The following is a 12,157-nucleotide window of genomic DNA, read 5'->3' on the forward strand; positions in this document are numbered from 1 at the left end:
TGGTATAAACATTCAATCCAAGAACACTTAAATTAGGTCATATAAGATACTAAGGGAAACTAGTGATTTGCCCGTTGCAGGTACATCTATTTACTTATTTCCCTAAAAGTTACAACTATTGCATTCTGATATAAGGAAGCTCACTGAACTATTTTTGAATGTGTAGATGCTCTTCACTCACCTCAGCTTGTCTGCGTTTCACAAGAATCTCCTAAATACACGTAGTACCAGAAGCACTAAGGAGGATACAAAATCATAAATGCAGCATATCAGTTCCCACAGTTCAATCTAGACTTGGGCATTTGTAACACTTAAGGAAATGTAAGCCGCTCTCAACATCTGGCTGCTTTTTAGCCAGAAGCTATCTAAGGAGCAATCGCAATGAAGAGAGAGGTAGATGAGATGAAGTCTCTCAGATGCCTGTTGGGTGATGTCTTCCAAGTGAAAGACACAGAAATTCAAGCCAAGGAAACTCAGTCTCCAAATCAGGACGATCTTCCCCCACAAGGTTAAGTTGAACTGTCCATCTACTTAGAAGCAGAATAGCCAGCCACTAAGAAAATCATTTTATCTGCTTAATATCCAATTAAAACAGAAACCGTAGTAGAAAATATTAGACTTCTTTCAAAATTAAAAAAAAAGTTTTTTTTACAAAGTCAAGTATTTCAAATTGATTTACGTATTTCAATTATAAAAGGGATTTGTTTTTTCCCATTACTCTTCTCAGTGAGTGGCTTATTAGGAGTTCTGACATGTTTTATTCTTTATTTGTGTGTGTGTGTGTGTGTGTGTGTGTGTGTGTGTGTGTGTGTGTGTGTGTGTGTGTGTGAGTGTGTGCGTGAGTGTCTGTGATGTCTGGAAATCTAGCTTGTTCTTATGTGCTTAAATGCCAATCCTGGCAGACACTTTTGCAGGGATAAGTAACTGTTTTTACTTCACCATCAAACTTAGTGTCTGTTAACATTAAATTTAGGAAAAGGAATGGGAATAAAAATAAATCCTAACAATTATAAATACCTTATTTCAACTCTATGGTTTAAAGCAGCTCCATTATCTATTAATCAAACTGTTGGTGTGTTTTGCTATTAAACGACGTTCCCTAGTGACTGTCATCTGGGGAGGGTAACTTTAAATCCATGCCGGTCTGTAGGTCTGATGTAGACTACCTCCACTTGAAGCTCACTAGGCAGCTCCAAGCACAGCAAATGTGTTTCAGCCATAGTGACTCCTCTAGTCTCCTTTCAACAGTCTTACCTTTATTCGTTGGACTTAAAATCTTAACCCAAGCTGCAGACAAAATAAACCTGTGGTAACCAGTCAGACTGAAAATACATGCTCTATGGTTTTAAAAGGAAATTCAATGATATCCAGGTTGACATTTTTTAACATAATTCACAGTCAGAATTGTGAGAAGCCAAGGAAGATGGCCTTAAAAGAATTTACTTTGAACTGTTCTCTTTCAGCACAAATAAATGCACAAATAAACAAAACTCCTGGTTTGCAGGAGAATCAAAGGCTTTGTAAAATTTCTGCATTTTGTTATATTTGAATATTTCCACTATGTCTAGAAATATATTTAATCTTTGAAAAAATAATTGAACTGCTAACCACCAAGCTTTGTAACACGAAGGAAAAACCATGATGTCAAGAGATACCATGAAAGGCCAGGGTTTCACAAGCTCAAACAAGGTCAGGGCAGCCAACCTCCATGAGAGGTCTTGGATCATTCCAATTCTTTTAATTGATTAATTTTCTTCAAGGAAAAAATGGGCTCCATTTCTGTTTTAGAATTCCAGAGTGTCTCTAATAGAGCAACTATGACAACCTTCCCGTTGTTCTCACGTAAGAGGAAACCCTATAATAAGAGCTTCCCAAAATGTCAAATAATACTCGTCTCATAACAGGGCCTCTTTGTTCATTCACCATGTCTCTTTTGATATGCACAGATAATAAAAGTTCATGTAAAACTAAAGGTAATATAGAGCAGAAGCCAACACTAATTCTGTATAAATATGTCTGATTAATATGAATGCCATTGTTATGGTTATTTCGTAATGTCACTATTGTTACAGGAGTAGAGGATAGAGGTACTTTTCACTCTGTTTTTGTTCATCCTCCGTCACCCAATCAGTTGGTGGGTTTTATTCAATGGGTGAAATGAAGGATAGACTTTTTTGTCCATTAATTATTTTGTTGCATCAGTTAAAGACATAACCCGGGAAACTAACTTTAAAATCACTGGAAAAAAATGAGGAGTTTTATTCTAACCTGAACTCCTGATCCTATTTAAAGAAAACCTACATGCTTCAGGCTTACTTCTTAAGCTCTGTTTTTCACAGTCACAACTGCTCTATTACACTGGTGCTTACCTATGAGAATTTGAAAAAAAAATTAGCACAATAGCTCCAAACCTTGATTTAGAGCCTAGCAGGGTCAATCTAAACCAAGGTTGGCAGTACAGTCAAACCCAAAGTACATGTGGGTTCCCTTACAGCACCTGCCCTGGCGAAATGACAGGGAATCCCATCCTCAAGGCAATGCACTGAGTGGAGAGAAAAAGGAAAGCAGGTCTACGCAATCTGATGTATTCGGAGAAAAGTAGTCTAAGTCTGCTAGATGTAGGACAGCATTGTCCCTACTTTGTTTTCTCTTTAAATTCTTCTCTTTTAAATCTGTCCCCCTTGAGGCTACAGAATAATATAAAACTTAACAGTGGATCTTAAATTTAGCTGACATTTTTATATTCTTCACAACATTCTCTTTAGATTGCACCCAAGAAGGAGATTATTAGATAGTAGCAGGAGACCAGTTACCAGACCATTTTGACTCAGGGAGGGGAAAAAAAATTCTCGATGACAAACCAAACATTTCTACAATCTTTATAATAAATTTCATAAATAAGCTGCTATTAATGACTGCAAATGGGGAAGAAATTACATTTCTCCCAAGTCCCTTCATCCTCTCTCAGACCCTCAGTAGCCTGAAGAAGTGGCAGGAGGAGTACATGAAAAGGCTCCTGCTGAGCTGAGCTAAGTCTCCTAGGAAGCAGGTCCTGTCAGTCACAGGCAAAGATACACCTCTGTGATGATTTTAGTCCATTTGTTGTAGTAATTAGCTAGCATTCCCTTTTGCTGAAGCTGGCATCACTCACAGACCTCTTTTTATTTTTTAATATAGAATTTCTTTCCTTTTTACAAAATGAATTTACATATTTTCCACCTCTCAATCCCCCCCATGTTTTATTTATGAATATAGCTCTTCTTGATGGTAACTTTAATGTGAAATAGGTAGTAATTAATGTCCCAATCTGCTAGGTTAATCCCTTTTCACTCTCTCTACAGAGAAGTTTAAGGTAAGTAACAGTTTACAGTCAATATTAGGTTTAATTATGCTTAATGAGAGTTGGTGTCTCTGTTTACTAACTGCATTTAGGTGTGTGGCTCCTAGATGAGTTTTCCCCTGGCCTCGTTCTGATTCGTTAATAGTGCCTGTGTGTGCTGTATGCACTGCACTTAAAACTCGGAAGCAGCTTCTGGAGAAGAAAGCGAGGAAGGCATCTGTTTCAGCCAAGACACCATTAAACCAAAGAGTGCAATCTCAAAACGACCACATCTTTCTTTTGGAAGAGAATGTCAGTTTATGCTTTCCAAACAGATACACTTATGAGGCTAATTATTGCATACATTCCAGCCTCTAAGAAAGGCTATACATATAAAAACTGCTTCAAGCTTAGAACAACCATCAGTGGTATGTCAAATAAAACTAAAGAGCACCAACTCTATCAAAATGTCCTGTGTCACTCATCCAGTCTCACTGTAAGTGCTAAGATTAAGGGAACCATTTTAATTCTTTTCCTTTGCCTGCAGCAATCTTTGCCTTGGAATCACATCCAGCCTCACTGCAGAGTAGAAGGTAAAACTTTGGTTTGATTACTGAAGAAACAAATTTGAGCAAACAAACACTCAAACAAAAGTGAAATCAAGTACAAAGTCAAAGGAAATGCCATGCATTTCAAACATGTGCTGAAGAAACCCCTTCTCCTAAGTTTTTATCATGTGTTAAAGTTAGCGATATAGTTTTTCAAAGTCTGTTCACCAATTAATCAAGTCTGCAAACACATTACTGATTTCTTTTCTGTGTCAAGGACACTGATGGAAAAGACAATCCCTTCCCTCAACTAGGACTGAAATGCTCCCTTTATCTCAGAGGATAAGTAATGCCTCCACTCATGAAAAGGAATTTTGTTCCCTGGTCATGGGAAGGCCATGCCAGATGCAATGAATGATAAGAGGAAGGTGTTAGGAAAATCTGTGTTTGAAAGACAACAAGCTGTAAAACGAAAAGAAAGAACTGTTTGCCAAGAGAAGATATTATGGTGAAACAAAAAAAAAATCTGCAAGTTAGGAAACTCAAAAAGTAGATTGAGTCCAAATTAAAATTTCAAAGTCATCCTGCATTAATGTTTAAGTAGAGAAATAAGAAAGAGTAAAGTATTCTCTTGAAAATCGGGGAAGAGGGTATCTTAAATCTGAAAATTATACTGAATTTCCCTGTGCCCACTGTTGACAACCACTTTCAAACTGTAAGTCTTCCAACATTCTTAGACTAGAACTCCTGTGATTCAGATAAAAAGCTAAATAGTTTGTGCCATGGGAAAAAGAATTCCTAAATAGATCACAGCAATGGAGGCCCTGTGGAAGGAAGCTGTTGAGTCCTACCATGACGGACAAATTAATCATGTGTTTTGTGAAATAAAAATTTGTTTGAAATTCGTTTCAGAAATTATTTGCTTTTTGAAAATTCTACCTGAACATATATTGATACTTTTATGTATATTTTTACTTTTGCCTTAATCTACTAAATTTCAATTTATTTGCTAACAAGTAAAGACTGAATATATATGTATGTATATAATATATAACACAATGTCCAAACCTTGAATGTCCATAAATGAATATATAAATTACTTCCAATATTCAGCAATATTATGGTGAAAGGATTTAAACTCTCTAACAATGTTAAAATTGGAAATATATTAATTATAGTCACCATGATGTGTAACAGAGCCTATTAACTTAGTCCTCCTACCTACATGTTCTTTGACCATTACGTTGACCATCACGTTGAAGTCTCTGGAACCATCACTTACCTATGCTTCTGTGTGCAGCTTTGATCCCACACATAAGTAAGACAGTAAAGAATTTACCTTTGTGTACCTGCATTAATTCACTAAGTCCCTGAGCTTTAATGTTTTAAGAAATTATAAATACCAAGTTACAGCAGAAGATTCTCTCTCTCTCTCTCTCTCTCTCTCTCTCTCTCTCTCTCTCTCTCTCCCTCCCTCCCTCCCTCCCTCCCTCCCTCCCTCCCTCCCCTAAAGCTGAATATCAGTGTTCCACTGCAGTGTCATCAACTGGCTGCCTCCTTGGTTGATTCTGTCTCTTGGTTACCATGAACAGCACTGGAGTAAGCTGTGGAGGTGTGCGTATTCTCCACGTATTCTGCCACAGCTCCTGAATTATAACTATTAGTGGCATTTCTGGATGATGTAACAATGCCATTGGTAATTTGTTGAGTAATTTGCAAAACGTTTTCCATAGTTACTAATCTACATCCCTACCAAACATGTACAGAGATTTCTCTGTCTGTACACTGTCAGCAGCACATATATTTGTAGTTACAGTCATTTTAAGGTATGAAAACTAGCTGACTATAATCTTGATCTTAATTTTTTAGGTTATTATTGATGTTTGACATTCCTTCATTTCTATCCTAGTTTTTTCTGTTCTCTCTTCAGAAGAAATGTATACGGTTCCTTTGCCCATTGTTTAAATACATTAAGTTCCTTATGTTTACTAGACATTAATCCTTATATAAATCTCTTATTCTGTGGGTTATCTCTTTGCTGTTGTTACTTTTTATTTTACAAACTAAGCAGAGGAAAAACCCACTAACTACTAGGTTTTAGAAGTAAATAATGTAATCTAAATTATTTACTTAATCAGAGAAGTCTACATTCTACTGATAAGTTCTGGAATTTTTAGTACTTCATTAAAATATAAGCATATAGCCTATAATAAAATGTCCTCCTCTTTTGTATTATCAATTACTCCTCTGTGGCAGCGCTCTCACATGCATTTGGAGAATAACTCTCTTATTTTAAATGTTCTCTGGTTGGGATGAGCTCTCCATGTTTAAAAGGAGACATGAGGAAACTGGACATAGGTAAGAAACAGAAATTCATGAGGTAAGAGAAGATTAAAGTAAGGGCATCAGAAAATAGAAATCATTAAAAGGAAATATCTTATTGATTGAAGAATAAGGAACAGTGTTCCAATTTAAATCATTATTGTTACTGGTAACAATCTGTGTGTCAGTCATTGAATTCACTATGTTTATTAACAATATCTCCAATTCTACCTATAACAGAAATCTCATTCTTCATTTTCCCTAGAAGAGACTAGTGCAGAGAAGTGAGTCACATACCCTGGTAACAAGAAGCAGTTGAACCAATGCTAAAACTTAATTTAAACTCCAAGTATAATGCTATTTCCAGATAGGAAGTACAAAATACACATACTAAATAAACAAACGTTCCCACATAGCTGTCAACAAATCATTCTCAAATCATGTCAGTCTGTTAATGGAAGAAGTCGCCTGACTCTCTAGAGTCAACTAAGACAGTAACATATTTTTGGAATTAAAATGAACATGTTTCTATAATGTTCAGAAACAATCCATCTTGGAGGACCCTAGTCAAGCACAGAGGGAAATGGCTTTCATGAGGCACACTACGCAGTACCTGAGAGACCAGACACTTCCCTTAAGACTTCATGGTAGACAAGAACACAACAGCAATGAATAATTTAAACAAAACCAAGATAGCACTTTCTGATATATTTAAAATACAAACTGTTGCCTTTATGAAGACTATTCAGAATTTTAAGTATTCATTTCTCTAAAGTATGTTTAGTACAAAATGAGAAAGCCAGATTTAAAAACAAATATTTGAAATAGTACTAATTAACTAGTAACAGAAAATTATGTTATTACTTTAGCTATATAAATGTCTCTTTATCCAATTAAAGCATACTAGCTTCCTCTGTTTACAACGCAGACACTCTGGGTGCTCACATCCGTTTCTTGGCTCACCTACAGTCCACACTCCACCATGTGCTCTACCCCCAGCATCTCCACTCTGGACATCTGCAAACACAGCTTAAACAGGTTACATCTGCCTGTGCCACACTGCTTCAGACGGCCTTTAGAATATTCAAACTTGAGGACACAACTAGATTTCACTAGTATGTTGGGTTTTTTTTTTTTTTTATCTTGCTAGTCATAGTTAATAACAGCAGGATTATATAAACTGAGGAAGATCCTAGTGATAACTACTGGATGATAACATAAAACTATCCATGGGAATCTGTCACAATGAATTGGTATAAAATGCAAATAGACTTCTACATAATATTCATGTATATTCCAGGGACTCGCTATAATAAAATATACACACTACATAGAGTTACAGATCTGTTGAAACATATGCACTTATATTTGGGCAGTTATGCCTGAAAGTTAAAGGGAAAACACTTAAGCTGTTTTCATAACACAAATTATAACTGAAATAAATGTCCTTTAAAAACTATAATTAATGGCTGTTATGTCAAAATGTGAATCAAAGGGTCAAACCTTATAATTCACAGTTTGAAAGGTCACAGCTCAAATTATAACTTTAACAAACTGATTATCTATGAGCAATTTGACAAATCCATCTAGTAAACACTGGATGCATACAGAACATTTCAAGAGTAAAAGAATGGATGTCCAAGTGGACAGCCGATGGAGGGAATGGCCTCTTTTTACTGGACAAGGCTGACGTCCAGCTTTGGAATGCTTCAGATAGAATGCAGGCTGCAGGGCCAAGTGGTGTGCATGTCCAATAGGAAGAAACATAAAGAAGAATCTGGTCACAACACAAAAGTGTCATGGGCAGATGACCAGTGAGAGAAAACTACAGACACATTCATCTTCTAGTCTTTCCTTACCATTACCAAAACTTGATTCAAATGTAAATAAAATGCCACTAACAAAAGTTGAAAGCAATAATTTTTGGTCATTTAAAAAAATTCTAGAAATTCCTTTGCGAAATCTAAGGTTTAAAAATACCCATGAAGGTCATGTGTATCAGACAGTATAAGCAGTTCTGGAAAACCTTCCTTCCTTCCTTCCTTCCTTCCTTCCTTCCTTCCTTCCTTCCTTCCTTCCCTCCTTCCCTCCTTCCCTCCTTCCCTCCCTCCCCCCCTCCCTCCCTTCTTTCCTTCCTTCCTTCCTTTCTTTCTCTTTTTGTTTGTTTTGTTATTGGTGGTGGTTTTTTTGGTTTATTTGCTTGTTTTTATGTTGTTGTTTGTGATTTTTGGTATTTGTTTTTTGAGACAGGAATTCTCTGTGTAGCCTAGACTGTCCTTGAACTCACTCTGTAGATCAAACTGGCCTTAAACTCAGAGATCTGCCTACTTCTGCCTCCAAGGTGTTGAGATTAAAATTGGGCACCACCACTGCCCAGCAAAACATCTTTTTCTTATAGTTCCTCCTGGAGCAAAATACTGCTTCAACTATGTTTGTACAAAAGACACCTCCACTCTTAGACAAGTTGAAAAGAATATGGCTTTCCTATAATTTCAATCTAGATGTAATCCACTCTTTAAAATGCAGGCTACTGGAGATAATACACTGCACATTCAATTCCTCAAACCATGGCAGAGTACAGAGAAGAGCAAAGGAATGATTTCATTAAACAACTATATCTGTAATTGCTATTTATATCTTAGTATATTACCATTTTAGATAATAATGTCCTTGTTGCTCTTTTCTTCAATAGTTTATTTAACATCTGAAAAGTGTCTGACATGGAGCTAACACTTGAGAAATGTTGAACAAATGGAAAGAGAAAAGTTAGCTAATCTCCTCAAGCGTTATTGGTGTGACTCTAAGAAGAAAATGCCTGAAAATACATAGTTTATTTTATTCTACTTACTCAATAGTTCACTGATCGAAATACCTATTGTGGCAACTCAGAAAGTTGAGGAGTATTCAAAAGTATTTATAGGATGAACATGATATAATGAAAAGATAAAATGGTGGTTGTGACAGGAAAGTAGTTTGTATAATGTGTAGGCTCGGGCGAGCACAGTGGCACACAGGAGGACTGTGCTGCTGCCGATCCCCTTTGTATGCAGTCTGAAGACCCACCACAGCACTACGCCATGGTTCCCAGTTCTTCACCTAGCACTGTGTGCCAGCCACTGTACCATCGGAATCTTTAGATCATGAGTCACACAATCTGTTGGAAGAAACAAATATCCACCTCAAATAAAGTATAAAAATATGTATAACTGTACAAATCCTTTTTTTCTGAGTATAATTGCCAGGCATTGAACAGGTACAAGCAGAAGGATCTAGAGATTAGACCAGTGGGAAAGGAGAAGGGGGAAATGGAAAGAGAATATAGAAAGTTTTTGTAAGATTTTAAAAAAATATTTTCTGAACCTACAAAAATGTTCCCAGGGTAAATACCTTACTTTGAATGCTAATATGACTCATGGCTTTCACTCTGCTGAGACCTGTGAACGCGCTTGAACTTGATGCAAGGAGGATATGGCTCTCACAGTAACTGGTACCAATGTGATCTGCAGATGGGAACCTCAATACCGTAAAAAAACACATTTGACAAACATTCTTCTTGATATTAGGAAAAGCTTAACTGTAGTTCCAGTGGGCCTGGAAAATGTCCCTGTCATTCTGCTGGACCAGCCCACACATACTGGGCTCTTGATAGGTTCTGGTCACAACCATCTGGCCCTTTATTTACTTAACTCTTTTCTAATACTGACAAGCATATTAGTAGCACGCCTTTGATCACTAGTAAATATAGAGCTACTGCACGACTAACATCTCCTCTCATTCTGAAAGTCACTAATTAGCTGTGGGTAGGAGTTGAAAACTATTACAAAGACATGTTGAGCTTTACTACAGTAAGTAATCTAAATACCCCCGAAGCATGCTAACTTATATCCCACTTCATTAGAGGAATAAAAAACACCTTGTCAACACTAAAGGATTCCAAAGAGGGACTGGCTCATTTGGAAGGATGGTAGATGGCTAAGGGAAAGGAATGAATGAAAGGAATGAATACAGAAACTGGGGAAGAGGGAATCTGCCTTTGTTTTCTTGTTATCTTCCCATTTCCTTACTTAACAGTATGACTCAAGGTATGGAATGGCTGTAACCCCAGCACTCATGGAAAAATGAAGGATGATAACTGTAAATTAAGGGCTAACATGGTCTACATAGTAAGACTGTCTCAAAACCACAAGCAAACAACTAAGGTACAATTGTACTTACTGGACATATTTTATTGAGTTAATAAATAGAAGTTTCCGAAGGAGACAAATGAGATGGGCAGCCCCAACCTCTAAAGCCTAGTACCTATAAAAACAGAACTCCATGAGCCATATTAATCTTTCCATACAAAAGTTCTAAATAATCTGATTAACAAAATACAATATAGACTATGACAGAAAATGCCATTTCAAAAGGTGGTAAAAGGACATTTATAAAAGAACCTAAAATCTCATATGTGTTTCAAACCTGAGAATTTACAGTTTCGGCCCATTATACCATTTATTTGTAGCATATTTTTATGTAGATGAGGCTGGATCCTTTAAATTTTCCATATGATTCAGGATATTCCCAAGTGTTCAGCTAATTGTTTTGTGTTAATTCAAGCCTCAGGTTTAGAGCATCCTAATCCAACTTCCTGAAACTCCACTTACTTAGGCTCAGCAAGGTCTCCAGCTCTCTTAAGCTCAACCACGACACCAAGGAAAGACTTTTAGAACTTACTTTGGATTTCAGTTTTGCTCAATTGTTCACAGACATTTGGGGGAAGATAACAATTTCTTATAATGCAAAGCTGAGACAGCTAGGATCTCAACTAAAAAATATAACCTATACATTGTGCAGTATTTCATTAAGGCCTTATCAAATCCTATAACTACAAAAACAGCTGTTTCATATACAGAAAAAAACACTAAGGAAAATCGAATAAAGGAAAGGACACATGCTTAACATGTAAATTAAGAACTGTCAGAGACCCTGGCCCAAGAAGAAACTGTATAAGGCCTCTGGGTTCCTGTGAGGGAGGGCCCAGGAGCGGCCGGACCCCTGTGCCTGAGACACCGCCGGAACCTGAAGGAAACAGACTGGATAAACAGTTCTCTGCACCCAAATCCCGTCGGAGGGAGACCTAAACCTTCAGAGAGGCAGACAAGCCTGGGAAACCAGAAGAGATGGCACTCTACACACACATCTCGAACGCCAGAGGAAAACACCAAATGCCATCTGGAACCCTGGTGCACTGAAGCTCCCGGAAACAGTGGCGCAGATCTTCCTGGTTGCTGCTGCCGTAGAAAGCTCGTGAGCAGCACCCCATGAACAAACTTGAGCCTTGGGACCACAGGTAAGACCACCTTTTCTGCTGCAAGTGACCTGCCTGGTGAACTCAAGACACAGGCCCACAGGAACAGCTGAAGACCTGTAGAGAGGAAAAACTACACGCCTGAAAGTAGAACACTCTGTCCCCATAACAGGCTGAAAGAAAACAGGAAAACAGGTCTACAGCACTCCTGACACACAGGCTTATAGGGCAGTCTATCCACTGTCAGAAATAGCAGAACAAAGTAACATTAGAGATAATCTGATGGCGAGAGACAAGCGCAGGAACCCAAGCAACAGAAACCAAGACTACATGGCACCATCGGAGCCCAATTCTCCCATCAAAACAAACATGGAATATCCAAACACACCAGAAAAGCAAGATCCAGTTCCAAAATCATATTTGATCATGATACTGGAGGACTTCAAGAAAGACGTGAAGAACTCCCTTAGAGAACAAGTAGAAGCCTACAGAGAGGAATCGCAAAAATCCCTGAAAGAATTCCAGGAAAACACAAACAGTTGAAGGAATTAAAAATGGAAATAGAAGCAATCAAGAAAGAACACATGGAAACAACCCTGGATATAGAAAACCAAAAGAGGAAACAGGGAGCTGTAGATACAAGCTTCACAAACAGAATACAAGAGATGGAAGAGAGAA

General features: G+C 37.5%; 1 protein-coding gene across 1 annotated transcript in view; it reads right to left on the reverse strand.

Annotated features, from left to right (window-relative positions):
• The window catches only part of Zbtb20 (zinc finger and BTB domain containing 20), a 739,030-nt gene that overhangs the window by 599,254 nt on the left and 127,619 nt on the right, over nt 1-12,157 (reverse strand).

This window comes from Rattus norvegicus, chromosome 11 (genome assembly GCF_036323735.1).
Source record: "Rattus norvegicus strain BN/NHsdMcwi chromosome 11, GRCr8, whole genome shotgun sequence".
NCBI lineage: Eukaryota > Metazoa > Chordata > Mammalia > Rodentia > Muridae > Rattus > Rattus norvegicus.